The sequence below is a fragment of the Dipodomys merriami genome, unplaced genomic scaffold, assembly GCF_024711535.1.
Source record: "Dipodomys merriami isolate MVZ:Mamm:240054 unplaced genomic scaffold, mDipMer1.0.p SCAF_91, whole genome shotgun sequence".
In the NCBI taxonomy this organism is placed as follows: Eukaryota; Metazoa; Chordata; class Mammalia; order Rodentia; family Heteromyidae; genus Dipodomys; species Dipodomys merriami.
This window is the reverse complement of record NW_027206524.1, coordinates 4649736-4667194: the sequence shown is the minus strand read 5'-3', so window position 1 is coordinate 4667194 and position 17459 is coordinate 4649736. Positions and strand designations below refer to the sequence as shown.

Sequence of the window (17459 nt, the reverse complement as noted above, 5' to 3'; positions counted from 1 at the left end):
ATCACACACCTTTGCTAAGGACCTTAATTGGGCTATTTAATCCTAGCTAAGGAAGGGATTCATTTTATTTTCCCTTCTAAATTTCCATCCTCCAGCTCTGACATCCCCTAACCGGAAGCCAACTTTCAAATCACTCCAAATTCACCCTTATCTATTTCTCTAAGAATCAAGATATTCCAAATTAGCATGTATATCTAAAAGGCCACATATGAGCAACCTTTCAACTTGCCAGCACATTTGTATTTTTTTAAGCAGGACTTTTATTTTCAGGCTAAAAAGTTTTATTTTCAGGCTAAAAACACATTAAAACCAAGCAAAATGCAGCTTTACTGGAGATTGATAAGAACAAACCCTGCTGGGAGTATAACTTCACATGTCTTTCTCAAATACATTTAAGAGTCTCTAACTGGAATTAAAAATAACAAAGCAACATAAATTGCTGGGTTCCATAAAAACACAAAATAAAATAACATTTTGACAGCCTGTTATTTTTTCACTTCATTTTGGATCACAGATACTATTTTCTTTTCATTGACTCTTGTCTGTAATTTAAACAGAAAAACATCCTGTGGGTTTATTAGAATAACTTTGTCCAATTTTGGAGGAATCACAAATATATATATTTCTGCTCTGCGCTCTCTCTCTCTTTCTCTCTCCATGCTGAGCTCAAATATGACTTAAAATGAAGAGTTAAGGGGTCTTTCTCTAATTTTTTATTTTGCACAAAATCTCATATCTATAATTTTAAAGACTAGTACAAATAGCATCCATGGATATTTCATCTGAAGTCTCCAGTTCTTTAACATTTTATCACATTTGTCTTGCTTTTTCCATTTTTATTTTTTACTGGTTCATTTGAATATTGTAAACATCAATGATACTTTACCTAAATATTTAAATACTAAATAGTAGGCTAAATACTTAAGCCTACTTTATCTATGAACAAGGAAATTGTCCTGAGTCCATTAGCATGACCAGGAAATTTAATATACATCTTATCCAAAACAGAGTCTATAGGGAAAATTCTCCAGTTTTCCCTAAATTTCCTCAATTATTTCTCTGTTTCTCATCTCTGTTCTTCATTCCCTTCTTCTTTTCCTTTCTTCCCTATTCTCCTTCCTTCCTTTGCTTCTTCTTCCTTCTATCCTTCTTTCCCTCTGTTCCTTTCTCCTTCCCTCCCTCCCTATTTTCCTTCCTTCCCATTATTGTTTTACTAAAAATCAAATGAAGAACTATGTACTATATCAGGCTACCATATTACTTCATTTCTTCTACTCTAGAAAAGTTTCCTCTAATTCCTATCTCTCACCAGATCTTTTATGACATTAATATTTTTTAAGAATCTAGATGAGAGCCAGTGCTCATGCCAGTAATCCTTGCTACCTAAGAGGCTGAGGACTGAGGATCAAGGTTTGAAACCAGTCTGAGAAACTATTCATCTCCAATGAACCAGCAAAAAACCAGAAGTAGAGCTGTGGCTCAACTGGTAAAGTCTTGACTTCAAGCCCCAATGCTGGTACAAAAAAAGGAGAAGGAGGAGACTCTAGATCAATGAATAACACTTGTTATTATTTTGCTAAGAATACTGTAGTGGAGAGGTTGAACGAGGATGAATGTAGCCAGAATGCTTCATGTACACTCATGCATGCGGAGGTTGGTTTGGGAAGAGAGGACTAAGGAGAGAAAGTGACAAAGTAGTGACTCTGATCAAGATATATGCTGCATGAATGGGTATGTCAAAATGAAACTCCTTTGTACAACTGACACTGATTTAAAAAGATTCTACTAAAATATAGAATATTATAACAGAAGGGTGGCCCCACCACTGCATGATACTGCAGAACACTAGTTTATCATTGATCGTTTGGCCATCCATGCGAACACCTTTCATCCTTCCCCACTGTAATGACACTTTCGTAAAGACATTGTACTTGTGTATATCACGGGGAAATTGGGGCTTAGGTCTGTCTGTGTTCAATATACACAATAAGTCCATTTGAAAATGGACTTCATGCTATTATGAGCCACTCATTTAGGAAACTGTGTCTCATTATTTTAAAAGCTAAAGTAACTGGGATAGCCTTTTAGTTCGGCCAATTAAATGATGGAATTGGCTCACCTATATCACAGTATAGAAAATTACTTTTCATTTAAATATTGAATCATAACAGCAAAAAATAATTGAAATCAACCAAAATAAATGGAATGTAAGAATATGGCTACAGGCAATTATTATGTTTTTATTCCTTTCTGGTAGAGAAAACAGTGGGAGAAATTGATACAGGTAAATACAAGAAACTACATGTAAATAGACTTCAGATGTTAGTTATGCATAAGCTTTGTGCATTTGTATGTGTATGGCATTACAGATTAATATTCTACAACCCACAGAAAAGGAGCTTAATTTGTATTCGAAGCCTAGTTTACATTTTCTAAATTCAGGGAAATTCCAGCCTGAGAATTCATATTGATTTAAGGGGAGAAAACTATTTTCATTTTTTTTCTCTAGAGAATTCATTTCAGTAAGATCTATGCCAGTGAGATTCCTACAATGTAAATCAGCCTGAATATTTCTTGTTGACTCATTATGACAACAATGTGACTCTCCTTTGGCTAACACACAGCCAGATTACCAAACACATCCAAAGGAGCTGCTTTTATTTTATTTTATTAATTTTGAGACTTTCTGAGATGTGTGATGTACTGGATTATATATTTTATTATATTTATTCCAGGATGATAGAAATTTTACTATGTCAAGTTATAGGCCTTCTGTAACTATTCTTAAGATTTGGTTAGCAGCATAAAAAAATGTAAAATGCCATGGATGAGACTCCCACATCCCCCTAAATCCCATGCATACAGCAAGGTTCCTGATTCTCACCTGATCCCACAAATCATCTCTATGGTTTATGTCCAGATTGGCATAGGAGTCCTTAAGTGTTCAGAGAATAGAAGGGAACACAAACAGCTGTCCCCCCTTCAATATAAGAGGCAGACACAGTTAAGAGAGATGAATCAACTCATTTGCTGGACTGGAAAAACAGCAATGAAAGCAATGCAAGCGAATACTTGGCCTTCTATTTTACAAGAAGGCATTGAAATAGGCCTGGCACCATGGTTCTTGCTGGGCTTAGCTCTCTGAGTCTATGAAGGCACTTTTGAACTCTTAGAGCCCTAATGGCTGGCTATAAGAACTTTAAGACTCCCCGTGGTCATCTTTACTCCCCTGAAAGCTAGATTTTCCTTGGATTTGGGGTAGGAAGAGGACTTGATGGGGGTAGCACCATTGCTAAAAGTGACAGCTTAGGGTTGTGAGCAGCAGAAAACCAGCTCCAAACTCATTCCAGCATTAAGGGAATTACCTCTGGGAAATCACTGCGATGCATCTGATCTCAGGAATGATTGAGTCAAGAGGCTCAAAGATGGGCCTGAAAACATTGTCTATATGTGGACTGGTTTTCCTTTCTGTGTATTGGCTTCATTCTGAAATGCATCATTTTTTCTCTTTATCATGGTTACCAGCCGTTTCATACTTATAAACTCAGAAATGCCACCTTTTTGTCCACAAGGACATTAAGAAGTCTTTACTAAAGAGTATGCTGAGTGCTCAATGCTCCTTCCTGTGGATCTGGACATTTCAGGTTTGCTTCTGACATTTTCTTCGTGCCATGACCCACAAACGACCATCAACCATCCTGCCTCAACAGAAGAAACCTCAACAGAGCCCAGGCCTGAAGCCAGGGCACACCTTCCTCTTCGGCTTGCCAAAGGGAGACAAAGAATAGCAAGAAGCAATCGAACATATCCATGGAGTACAAAATGAAATGGACACGTCTTTCCATTTCCTAACAAATGGGGGCGATTATACTAAGTGAAGTAAGCCAAGCCCAAGGAAACATAGGTTCCATGGTTTCCCTTATTTGCAATATCTAGTTCATGTCTCGGAAAAACATAAAAGGTCAAAAGCTATCTACATATGACCATGTAAGTGAAATGAACCCCTAGACAGGGACACAAGTGGTTTTTTTCTTTCTTGCTATTGTTTTTTTTTAACGTAGTTATAATGCTCTACGTGATTCTTTTGTTTCTTTTGTATGTTCTTACCCCAAGGTATAAACCCTGTTTTCACTGTATCTGATGCCAGCATCCTGTATCTTGTATATACATTTTTATAATTTGGGGAGAGGAAGGGATATAACAAAATGCTGAAATAAGGATACAAGTTGACTCATTGTAACAGTGAGAGTACAAGATCCTATGTTAAAAATGAACTTTACTACTTCAGGGCGGGGCGGGGGGGGGAGAGGGAGGAGTTGGGGAGGTGGGAGGGAAGGGATGGTAGGGGGAAAACAAAGGAGGAGGTAACAATGCTTGATAGGAAATGTACTCATTACCTTGCTCATGTAACTGTAACCCCTCTGTACAGTATCTTTTTTTTTTTTTTTTTTTGTCGGTCGTGGGGCTTGAACTCTGGGCCTGGACAGTATCTTTACACTAAAAAAATATATACGGAAAAGAAAAAAAATGCAATGGACAGACTTCATGAACAAGCCAGTGAGGAGGTTTTGAAAGTAGAACGGAAATATAATAAACTCCATTAACTATTTTTTTTTTCAGAAAGAGATCAGAATTGATCTCCCAAACCCCAAATTTGGGGGCCACAATCTGTGTCTACCACCCACAAGTGTCTGTGCTGCTTGGGGGTGAGAGGGGTTCACAAAGGGGCGCTGGCTACCTTGCCTGACCAGACGTGAAGTGACAGAATTGAAGGTATAAGATCAGGTCACTGAATAGATGTTTATTTGGATGAAAATCCTTCCTTTGGAAGTGAAGTTCTCTCGGAAGAGTTTCATCGGGAATGAGAGTGGCAATCCGTCTTCAAAGTCCACTGAAATCAAATGGAAATCTGGAAAGGATTTGGCAAAGGGCTCCGTCAAACGCTGAATAAAGTCAGCAGGAAGCCTGAGGAACCAGAGAGCTTCTCCCCTTGGTTCGCTGACCACTCGGGCGCTGGTGTGGACCACTTGGGCGAGGTCCTAAAGACCACATCTGGCCAAACCCACTGCAGTACTACCTGGGTCCTGATATGGATGGTAAGGAAGGAGAAGGGGAAGAGAATGATGATGATGACAAAGAGGAGGAAGGATTAGAAGATACTGATGAAGAAAGGGATGAGGATGAAGGGGAAGAAGACAAAGATAGTGATAAAGGAGGAATGACTAATAGAAAGCACTGATGGATTCTAACCTATTTTATTTTATTTTATTTTATTTCTCCAGTCTCTGGGGCGCAAGTTGCAGCCTTTTCCCCTTCTCTGTGCTCTGTGGTGCTGTTCTTGAGGTCTTTTTTCTTAACTGGTTCTCAACTTATTTGGGGGGAAATACCTTGTTCAGAATACAATGGGAAAAGAATCTCCACACCTCTTGGTTTTAAGTTCATTTTTATCCCTTCCTGTCTCAATAAAAAACTGTCCAGACTCACCACCACCACCTGCCCTGTGGGGAACAAGAAAAGCTCCAGTTCCTTTGCTCCGCCTGAGGCCCAGGCCCTGTGTAGTAGTGCACAGAGTCTAGCGTTTTCTCTCATATATTAGGGTCAGAGATTACACTGCATCTAAGTGAATACAACACTTAGCATTATCAACATGTATCTGTCTACTTTCTCTTGTTTAAAAACAAAGAAAGGAACTTTAAAAATGGGATTCTAGAAGGTGAGCAAAGGGTGTGTTTGAGATGTTTAGGTGCGTGAGTGGGCATTTTGACGTGGCTTCTCCTTTGGCATGTTTAATGGATACCCTTGCAGTTTAAGATGACACTTTTAAAATAAAATTCTCTCCTAATGATGACTTGAGCCCTACCACTATGGGAGAATCAGCAGACCCCGTAGGATCTTACTCGAAATTGACATTTTCTACTGTAAGTTTGTTCATTATTATTATTATTATTTTTGGTCGGTTGTGGGGCTTGAACTCTGGGCCTGGGCGCTGTCCCTGAGCTCTTCAGCTCAAGGCAAGCACTCTTCCAGTTGAGCCACAGTGCCACTTCCGGTTTTCTGCTGGTTAATTAGAGATAAGAATCTCATAGACTTTCTTCCTTGGGCTGGCTTTGAACTGTGATCCTCAGATCTTAGCCTCCTGAGTAGCTAGGATTACAGGCGTGAGCCACTGGCTCTTTTGTTTTTACTGGGATGGAAAGATGATGCCCAGTTTTAAACACTAGAAGTGTACAGATTGCTTTATTACAATAAAACTAAATGTGTACCAAAAAAAAGGACTATGCTAAAGACAGTAATCAGACTCTCATTGGTCCACCATGGATCCTGTGCCCTCAGCTGAATTAATCAGTGTGGTCAAGGACATAATATCTTCATTGAAGAGAGTAGCAGCATCACCTTGCCTACGTGTGTCTGAGATGGAGAGTAGACCCTGACAAGTGTACATCCAGCAAAGAAAACCACAAATTAAATTATTTAGTGCATTCATCACGCAATGATTTTTTTATATGCTCTAACACAAGGGCCTTTCAATTTCATCTAAAGACAAATCACGTCAGATCCTTCTGCAGGAAAGTAATTGTTGACTTAGAATATCATGCAACAACCTTCAACTTTCAGAGTTTCCATAGGACAATGCCTCACTTTCAGACTGTATCGTGGAGCCAGACCTGTGTCCTTTTATTTAAGTCAAATTTGATACATAACGTTTTATATAACAAATTCAGTACTGTGTTCTTAGCACTTGAAAAGCTGAAGCAGGAGGATTTTGACTGTGCAACTAACCTGGGATACATAGAAAGGCTTTGCTTAAAAAGCACAGATAACCAGGTGTTGAAGACTTATGCCTAAAAACATATCCACTAAGGAGACTGAGATCTGAAGATCAAGGTTCAAAGGCAGCCTGGGCAGGAAAGTCCATGAGACTCTTACCTCTGGTTGACTGCCAGAAAGCCAGAAGTAGAGCTGTGGCTTAAAGTGGTAGAGTGCTAGCCTTGAGCAGAAAAGCTCAGGGACAGCATTCAGGTGTGAGTTCAAGCCCCACAACTGACAAAAAAGCATATATATATATATATATATATATATATATATATGTATAAATAAATAGATGGATAATACATATGTATACATACATATCATTCAAGATGAACAGCTTATGTAATGCTTTATAGTTTACAAAGTCTGAGAGTCTGTTAACATATATTAATCCTCAGAAACTTTGATTCAATGAATTATCTTTAAATGTCTCAGAAACAAACTGTAAAATTCAGCAAAAAGAGCAATGCTGGAGTATCCAAACACCTGACTTCAAATTTACTACAGAGCTATAGAAACAAAGACAGCCTGGCACTGGCATAGGCAGCATTAGACAAAGAAAGCACACAATAGAGATGCCAGCACACATGTTCACTGCAGCACTGTTCACAATAGCCAGACTGTAGAAGCAGCCTAGATGAATAAAGGAAATGTGGCATCTATCTACAATGGCTTATTATTCAGCCATAAAGAAGCATGAAATCACATCAATTGCAGGAATTGAATGAAACAGAAGATCATCATGTTAAGCAAAGTAAGCCAGACTGAGAGAGTATGTTGTCTGAGACACAGAGGAAAAAAAAGAGAAAGAGAGTTGCAGCTCTCTCATATTCAGAATCTAGACCATGTAGACTAAACAAACAGGATATGAGTACAAAACAGGAAATATTTTAGAAGGGGAATTAGTGAGAGAGCAAAAGGAGAGGACCAAAGTATTTCACATGCAAGTATGAAAATGGGAATAATGAAAACTCACTAAAAATGGGAGGGAAGGGTAGAAAGAGCAACATGGAGGGTGAATTTGATTAAAATACACTATATGCACCTATAGAAAATGTCAGAATGAAACTGCTTTGTGCAACTACTGTACACTAAGAAACACACTCAGACTTCTTTTGATTTCTATATTCTGCTCCATACTTTCTACATTCTCAGGATGCATTCTGCCCATAATCACTGCTCTGAGCTAATGGATACCCAGTGTTTAATATTAACTATGTTTTATGCTTTACAAAGCTCATCCACAAGCATCATTTCATTATAATAAAAAGAATATACTTCATACATATTTACAAGCCTTCTCAAGCAACCATTAAACAAACCTCTTTGCCAACCTGGAGTGACATTCAGTTTTACATAACCATAAAATCAAACACTCTGCTCCCCTACCTTGCTGCTACTTTTTGCAGAGTTGTTTTTTTTTTTTCAATAGCCCTCCTGGGCTTCTCCATTATTGTGCTTCTTATAGTCAGTTATACTGAAAGAAGGCTGTGTAGGCTTTGTAGACTCAAGGCAACTTCCTTAGAAAGCTCTCAATTTGATACCATTCTTTCTATTCTTTCTACTGGTCTTAAAGAGCCTCACTGTTATTTTCTGGTGGCTTCGGTTGCTGGTCCTTTTGTTGTAAGAATGGTTCTAGGTCAGCAGATGCAGTGCTGAAAGGAGAAATCAAGAACAAGATAACCTTTTGGGGAATAAGTATGCCTTATGTAAAGAGGGGGAAAATGTTTCTCCTGTTATTACCCAAGATGAAGCCGGGGTACTGCTGAGCAGGAATTGGGCCACAGATCAAGTTCTGATTCAAGCTGGAGCTTTTCCTCTCAAAAAAGATTCCCCAAGGCAAACATGAACAGGATCGTGAAGAATAAAGCTTACTAGGAGCTGCTGTCAAATATTTTAGCAGTTTCATTGAGGTATATCTACTAGAAGATGCACACATTTAAAATGTGTAATGTGATGTCTTCTAATGTGCATACAGTTCGAAAAGCACGCTGCCACAAGTTGACATCATAAATACTTTAGGATCTCTGTCCCAAGAATTTCCTCATACCTCTCATCAGTAGGAATGTCTCTAAGACACAGACATCTCTTGACTTTTTGCTATATTATTCCTGCCCAGAGGCAGGAAATGGCCTTTTCTGTATTTACTCCATCAGTTAGCAAGGACACATGTCTATGGCCTCATAGCTAATGCTGCACATCCACCAGTGTCTCTTCCCCTCCTCTAGCCCCAAATGACTTTGCCTTGATTTATACAAGTACATACAGATTTATCTTCAACTACTTCTTAAACTTTTACAGGTTTCTTTGGTTATATCATAATCTCTCTTTTCTTCTGGGCTCACTTCCAGACACTGTCTGTGGAATTGGCTTCTAAATTTTAATTAAGCGTTCTTTTTGTTTGGACCATAAATTAAATTGTTCTGCGTTTCTTTTTCCAGTGTCAAGTTCAAGGAAGGCAGCCAAATGTGAAGCGCTAGGGAAGTGGTAGAGGCTCAAGCTCTGCAAACGCCTCCCTTTGCACTTGGATAGCGATGTAGAACATCGATTCATGAGGTGCTGGAGTGAGGACGATCTTCAACAGTGACTTGATAAATCAACGATGCTCATAACTAAGGCATGTAACTTTTTAGTGGCTGAGTACACAATGAAATCCGGTTGATCTAACTTGGAGTATCATTAGCCTTCCACTGTGATTTTTCTTGTCTGTCATATTTTGGGATTTTACTGTTTAAGATGAGCTAGATGGTTAGAAAGAGACAGACCACGATGATTAATAAAATAAGTTTTTAGGGGATTTTCTAGTACAGGGTTCTAGAGTTAAGATATCCTTTTTAATTTTTTTTATTGAGATTAGGTGATTACATAAATTTCACATATTTCACAGTATTGTGGAATAGTGATACTTAGTTAAAATCATAAACGCATTTTAACCTTCACAAGGCAAATTGTCATCATCATGGTCTATAAAGATTATGAATTCTAGGAGCTTTGACAATACAACTATTTCTTCCACATCAGGTGATATGTACATTTCTTTCCGTTTGCTTAGTGTAAGCTGTTCGCTCTTTCCCTGTCATTCCCTCCCTCCCATCGCTGCCTTTGAGTTGCTTAGCTCATTTTCATCAATGTCCAGTGCAGCTGATGGGCCCCCTGCTGTATGTTTTCCCGTTTCCATATGATTCTGTGTCCTCCTCCTAGCGTCCCTCAGATGAGCGCATATATATAGTCAAGAACTGGGGTCATTTAGCAATGATATGACAAAATGAGTGGACGTCCTTTGTTTCTGGAGTCCTGTTTACTTTGTCATATCTCCTTGCATTTTGGCTTTAGCATCCACATATCAGGGAGACTATGTGCCATTTCCCTCTTTGCTCTTGGTTTACCTCACTCAAAATAGGACATCCCTTTTGTGGGGAGGTTTTTGGCACTAAGTAAATACGGTATCAACACATTGATGATGATGATAATAATGCTATTTTCATTAAGTATTATGAACCAAGAATACTTTCAATTCTTTACATGTATCAACTTATTTCGTGATCTCAAAAGTTTGTTGCGGAAAGGTCAGATTATTCGCATACTATCATGAAATCAGTAGCAGGATTAACAGGACTTGGAAGTGCATTTTTGCTATCATAACTGAATGAAGCCAACTATACAACTACCTATGTGCCATTCCTTATGCCTAAAAAAAAGACTTAGAAAAGTTTTTAATTCTGAGTCAAGGAATAAGCCTTGTAGATATGTGAACCTATTAAAATACTGGACATCTTGGGCTGGGAATGTGGCTCAGTGGTAGAGTGCTTGCCTAGCATGCATGAAGCCCTGGGTTTGATTCCTCAGTACCACATACACAGAAAATGCCAGAAATGGCACCGTGGCTCAAGTGGTAGAGTGCTAGCCTTGAGCAAAAGAACTCAGGGACAGTGCCCAGGCCCTGAGTTCAATCCCTGGGACTAGCAAAAAAAAAAGTACTGGACATCTACTTCCTAAATCAGAAATGTGTAAATAAATAGATGAAAGGGAGAGAGAATGGGTAAGGTGATAGCATTCTCCTAAAGATAGCATTGCTCCTAAAGACTTTGCATCTGTTGTTGTCTTCACCATGACTGGCAAGTTATTTCAGATGAAGATCCAAGTTGAGGAAGATTAGGCAATGTATATAAACACCCCACTAAGAAAGACATAGATGAGATTCAAATCAGTCTATTTCAAATCCACTCTTTCCACACTATGCCATTATTTCAGGGGCCAGACAGAGCAAAGAAAAGAAGAGAAGAAAATGAACTATGCACTTAGTGGACTATGCACTAGGGGACTGTGCATACACTATTTTCATTTCCAGGCCCAATGAGAACAGAGGAGAGAGGACCGAGAATGGCTTCTGTAAACCAGAGACTCTGCACAAAGCAAGAAACTAAAGAATTGGTACAAGGGAGAATTCGGTGAACTCTTGGAAGAAGGTAATAGAAGCAAGAGACTCAGGCACTTAAGAATCATTGCAACTAGTCGGGCACTGGTGGCTTATGCCTGTAATCCTAGCTACTCAGGAGGCTGAGATCTGAGGATCAGGATTCAAAGCCAGTCTAAGCAGGAAAAGCCATGAAACTCTTATCTCCAATAAACCATCATAAAACTGAAAGTGGTGCTGTGGCTCAAGTGGTAGAGCACGAGCCTTGAGCTGAAGAACTGAGGGACAGCGCCCAGGCCCAGAGTTCAAGCCCCATGACTGACAAAAAAAAAAAAATCATTGCAACTGTAGAGCCTTTTTGTAAAACACATTGATTTTTAAAAAGAGTTCTCTTCTATAGTGATATCTTACAGTTGAATAGTGAGAGATATTTTTAATAATTGGGAAGAGCTCACAATCTTTCCTCTTGATCTATAATCAAGAAAAATATGAACACGTGGTATGATACCCTCTTTCAATTTTTCTTCTGTACCTCCTCCTACGCCCTCTGCACACACGGACTCCGGTTGTGATAGAGCTGGTGTTAGAACTCACATCCCTGAAGACTCAGCCTCCTACTCCTAGGTAAAGTAGATGCCTGCCTTCTGCAGTGTTTCCTACCTGGGGCTCCACAGTGGCTTACCTATTTTTGGTTTCTGTAATCAAAACAGAAGCCAAGTTCAAGGAGGTGCCAATTCCCAGAAGACTTTGCAGTCAGCACTTAACTGCAATCAGTGAGGGAGCCTTCCAGCTGGGCCGCTGCTGGCTGACTGTGGAAGAAATGGCCTCATCCACACAGCAGGCCACGCTCCCAGCCTGTTGGGGCAGCACCCTGCCAGCAGGATGGCATGTGTGGTTTTAGGGAGGAAAATCTCTTATATATATATATATTTCCCCAGCAGTGACTTAGAAAAAAGATACTTTGGAAGGCAAATTTCCATGCATAGAACCAAAGTACTTGGTTTCTACAATATACCGTATGCATTTCCTAAGGGATTTACTTTAACCCAGAGTCAGAAGCTATGATGGCTTTGAATAACAGCCTCTGTTTGCTTGGCAAAGCCAGCCTCCGTGAGGGGAAGGCTGGCGTTGAAGGAATGTTACCAAGTCTCTTTCTGATGTCTCATCCTAAGGGCAGGCTTTGAGTGTGAATCTTTATAGATCCTCCTTCCTAGTATGTACCTAGTTAGAGGCAATGATCGCTCAACAAACGTTTGTGGAAGGTGAATATATGAAATCTCTCTTGTGTTTTTCTGCCTTTGCTCCTGGCTGCAGCGTTTACCAATCAAAACCTCAGGAGGAACGAGGGTGTGTGTTCATTCTTTAAAAACTCTGGGACAGGATGCCGGTGAATTCCCCAAGCTTATGAGAGTTTATAGGATGAAAAAACACTTTGCTTCAAACATTTGCGTGGAATGGCTGGCTCATCACCGAATGACTCATCTTATAGAGAAACAAAAGAAGGAAAAATGTAGTCTTTGAAACGTATTTCTGTATTATAAAGGAAGCCATAGGATGGCTATCATTGTTAGACCACCCCAGTATAGAAATGGGTGAACACACTTCCTTATCTACACTAAGGAGAGAGAGAGAGAGAGATTCAGGTCAGTCTGGATGGGAGAGGTTAAGACCCAGAAGGGTCGGGTAATAAGGTAAAATTCCTTTTGGTCAAGCATGCGGAGAAACAAGAGTGTGGATTCTAGCATTGTGCTAACAAGCTTGGGTTAAAGGAGAGGGAAACAAAACAAAACAAAAAACAAATTACTGAGTCAGGATACCAGATTACTGATATCAGATTTAGTAACGTTCCAGTTTCTAGCTCTCTTTCACAATTACCTTCTGTGACATCTATTACAAACTAACAAACATATCATTTTGGTATGTGCAAGATGTAGGTTCTTTTCAAGAAACAACAGTAGCTTCAAACTTCACTTCAAATTCAAGTAAGTCTCTAACAATCACTTTGAGCCAGACATGTCCACATTTACTGAGCTATCCATGCTCTGGTATACAAGATACATGTGTTTAATTGAGTCTGTTCTTTAAGTTCAAAGAAATCCTGCAGGTCTGTCCATGCTACTTCACAGGAAGAGTTAGTCAAGACATTCAACACCAGTTTCCAAAGCCAGGGTCTTGCTACTTGCCACTTAGCATCAGCAAACAAGACATCCTAACATCACTGGCTGAAGCTAGGATGAAGGGCACGAAGTACTAGGCTCATTAAGAGTCTTACATTCCCTTGAAGCAAGTGTGGGAAATATTTCTAAAATTGTTACTGTGGCCCTATATAGATTTAGTGCCTGTGATTTCATGATGGAAAGTCCTCTTCTAACATTTATCAGGGTAACTGAAAAGCCACTTTTTGCTCCAACAACAACAACAAAAAATCCTCTTCTGTCATTTGTCTTGCTGATTCACTAAGCCTTAGGTATTGAGTAAGCCTAGGTAACAGATTCAGGTATAAATATCTAGCTGTCCCTGGGCTGGGAACTTACTAATGGAGCCCTCGTTGAAGATTCTGAGTGTTCATTTTCAATTAAACAAACTGGCTAGTCCTACAGGTGAATCTTAAGCTATCTATGATTTTTTAAAAGTGATTCCTTGTCTAGGGTCATCAAAGTATGTTAAGAGAAACTGGGCATATGTAAAAAATTTCATTTTTTTTCTCAAAAATAAAAAAAAATGTATTGCAGGTAAGCTACTGCAAAGAAAGAGTAGTGGGTAGAGGAAATAGTCAAAACAATACCTGGGTTCTGAGTCTAGAATTCTAACCATTCTCACAAACTTTCCCTCAGTTACAAGATCTTGGTTATAGGATGCTGGTGGCTGGGAAAAACTGAGAACCTTTTATATTTTCCATTCATTTTTACAATTCATCTAAAATTGATGTTTTTCTAAAAAATGACTTTTTAAGTGAAAAAGAAGAATTTTATCTAGAACAGGTCATTTGGCTGCTTGGAGAATATGAATGTATCCCTACAGTTAGCAGCAATGTTTGTAGTCCTACTTTTTGTTGCCCAAGCATCTTTCTTGTAGTGAACACTGTGTAAAGTTGTTACAAGTATGAATGAGGGGGCTGGGATGGTGGCTCAGTGGTAGAGCGCTTGCCTTGCATGCCTGAGGCCCTGGGTTCGATTCCTCAGCACCACATAAGCAAAAAGAAAAAAGCCAGAAGTGGTGCTGTACTCAAGTGATAGAGTGCTAGCCTTGAGCTGAAGAGCTGAGGGACAGCGCCCAGGCCCAGAGTTCAAGCCCCATGACGGGACCCCCCCAAAAAAACAACAAAAAAAACCCCAAGTATGAATGAGTTAATGTTCCTTATATATATCGAATAAGGCCTGGCTAGAGGAAGGTTTACTAAATAAATCCCAAGTAATAAAAATATAACTTGGTTGGCATTATGACATAATCATTCCTGGCTTTAGAAAAATAAGCTGTTAATGAGGAATTACTGGTTTGTTCCAAATATTGTGTTTCTAATCAATACTGTGAGAAATTTATCCAGTCATTTTCTTATTCTTTGTTTGCTTTCAGTGTGTTAAGTCTTGCAGTTACTGTGTTAAATTTATCTCTAAGTCATCACAGTGTTTGTTCTTAACCTTACGTTTGCATTGTTCATTGTTAGCATACAAAGATATAAGGCATTTAACATATAAACACCAAGTCCTACAACCACATTAAGCATGTTGATGAGTTATGATTACATTAAAAAAATTCTTTTGGTTGGTTGTAGGGCTTGAACTCTGGGCTTGGGCACTATCCCTGAGCTCTTCAGCTCAAAGTGAGCACTCTACTGCTTGAGCCACAGTGTCACTTCCGGTTTTCTAGTGGTTTATTGACATAAGAGTCTCACGGACTTTCCTGCCCAGGCTGGCTTTGAACCGCGATCCTCAGATCTCAGCCTCCTGAGTAGCTAGGATTACAGGCGTGAGCCACTGTCGCCCGGCTTATGATTGCATTTGTATGTTGTGCTTTTGGTTTTTCTATTTAGAAGAAAGGTCTCCTGAGAATAGAGATGATTTATTTCCTTTCCAATAAAAAAGTAAGGTGTTTTGTTTTTAACTGACATCAGAGAAAAAGAAATGTGTTCATGGACTAGATGCAGAATATATTTGACTTTTATGGTTCACAGAGTTCAAATGTGAGTGCTCATCCATGCTATGGCTTATTCAATAATGTAGAAATCAGATAGCACTGGACCTCAGGAAAGCAGACAGAATGGTAATTGTCATATTATTTTCTTTCCACATCTGGAGACTTGGAGATAAGAGAGACAGGCTTTAATGAGTTCTCAACTTGCCATCTTGCGCAGAAATCTGTTTTTTAATTTTTTTGTGTATGTTTCCCTATGTTTTCATGATGTTGCCCTACCTAGCTGGAAATTTGTTTTTAATCTATAGCTAGGTATGGTGGTGTACACTTGTAATTCCGGCTACTTTGGAAGCAGAGGCAGGAGAATTGTGAGTTCAAGGCCAACCTAGCCCAAGGAAGAACACTTGCCTACCAAGAGTGAGGCACTAGGTTCAATTCTTAATACTAAAGATAGAAATTTTAATAAAACAATAGTTATAAGTATTTTTTTCAAGTAATCCAAAATCCTATTACTTTCTTGGAAACAGAAGGGTCACTTTTATTGAGTACCAAGACTAGAAAGTCTTTTAAGAGAAATGAGATATTAAGAAAATTAATTCATATTCCAAAACTTGATAAGAAATTTGTTTCAAATACCTTAAAAAAGCATGTTTGTCAAAGCTGCGGTGAGCCTGACCCAAGGTGCGGAAGCTGTTGTTCTGCTGAGGGAAGTTGCTAGGATATTTCCATGGAAACAATTGTTTCAAATTATTAATAATACAAGTTTGAGCTTAGAGGGCAAAGAGCTAAGGTTGGGTAAGAAAAGTATATCTCTTTGCCATGAGAAAAGAGAAAAATGGAACAGAAGAGGAAGAGACATTTTCTCAAGACTATTTTTTTCCCTTCCCTGTTAGGTCTTGTTTTGTTTTGTTTGCTTTGGTGACCATGAGCCTGTCACTCAAGTCACTCATGCAAGTCTTGGATGGCTCCAAGGGACCAACCTGTTAAAGTTGCTTTCATCCCCCTATTTTCACTCAATTTGCAAATCTGATGAGAGATAGATATATGCAATGACTATCAGGGTTATCTAGGCTTAATAAATCCTAATGCTAGGATTTATTAATCATTAATTGGGTCTTGACACGTAAAAGTCAGTGAGCAAGGCACAGAAATAAAATGTATGATTCAACTTCTTAAGGAAGTAAGGTAGACTAAGAATTAAACAGAAGTGACACTTGAGCTGTGCACTGGACCATCGAAACCCTGTACTAACGGAGGACATTTCCTGCTCATTCCACGGGCACTTGGAGTTGTTGACAATTCTTGGCAGAAGTTGGCAGCGATTCCATAAAATTATGGTTAGATGAATAAGCAAATGGAACCAAATCATCTGAAATGGTGAATGATGCCGGTTCACTGTGTCTGTCTCAACAAAACCCATCAGAAACTGCTTATCTTCAGACCCTTCTGTGACATAGTAGGAAACATCTCTAAGGGCCACTGGCCAACCCATTGGCCACTCCTCTTTCATTGGGTACACATGCAGTGAGTGCTCCCTCCCATTCACAGTGGTCCACTGCAGCAGGCCTGTGATGTGAAGACAATAGGAAGGAATCCCTGCCCTGACAGAGTTCATTATCTTGAAAGAAGCAGAAAGACACCAACAGCTATTATTTAGGGCAGTATGTTAAGAAGGTGTTAAACACAATTGCTTGATATGGAACAATGAAAGTTAATGAATGTGGAGCAGTGTCATGTACACTGTCCTAAGTATGTGATATGCACTTTCTAATGACTCTCATGACACTAGGTGAATAGTATCTTGGCTGTCCTTGTTTTATTTTATTTTATTTTATTTTTTGGGTCCGGTCGTGGGGCCTGAACTCTGGGCCTGGGCGCTGTCCCTCAGCTCTTCAGCTCAAGGCTAGCGCTCTACCACTTGAGCCACAGCGCCACTTCCGGCTTTTTTCTTTTTGCTTATGGGTGCTGAGGAATCAAACCCAGGGCCTCTGGCATGCAAGGCAAGCGCTCTACCACTGAGCCACCTTCCCAGCCCTGTCCTTGTTTTATAAAAGAAGAAATGAAGTCTAAGTAATATGCCCTGAGTCATAGAGCTATTATTTCT

General features: G+C 39.3%; 1 long non-coding RNA gene and 1 pseudogene across 1 annotated transcript in view; one reads left to right on the top strand and one right to left on the bottom strand.

Annotated features, from left to right (window-relative positions):
* The window catches only part of LOC138821299 (uncharacterized), a 148483-nt gene extending 132433 nt beyond the window's left edge, over positions 1-16050 (bottom strand). The window contains exon 1 of the long non-coding RNA XR_011370124.1: positions 15992-16050. This is a non-coding gene — a long non-coding RNA (uncharacterized lncRNA). The remainder of the gene's footprint in view (positions 1-15991) is intronic.
* Positions 3672-5239, top strand: LOC138821301 (protein SET-like; annotated as a pseudogene).
* Positions 16051-17459: the final 1409 nt, after the last annotated feature.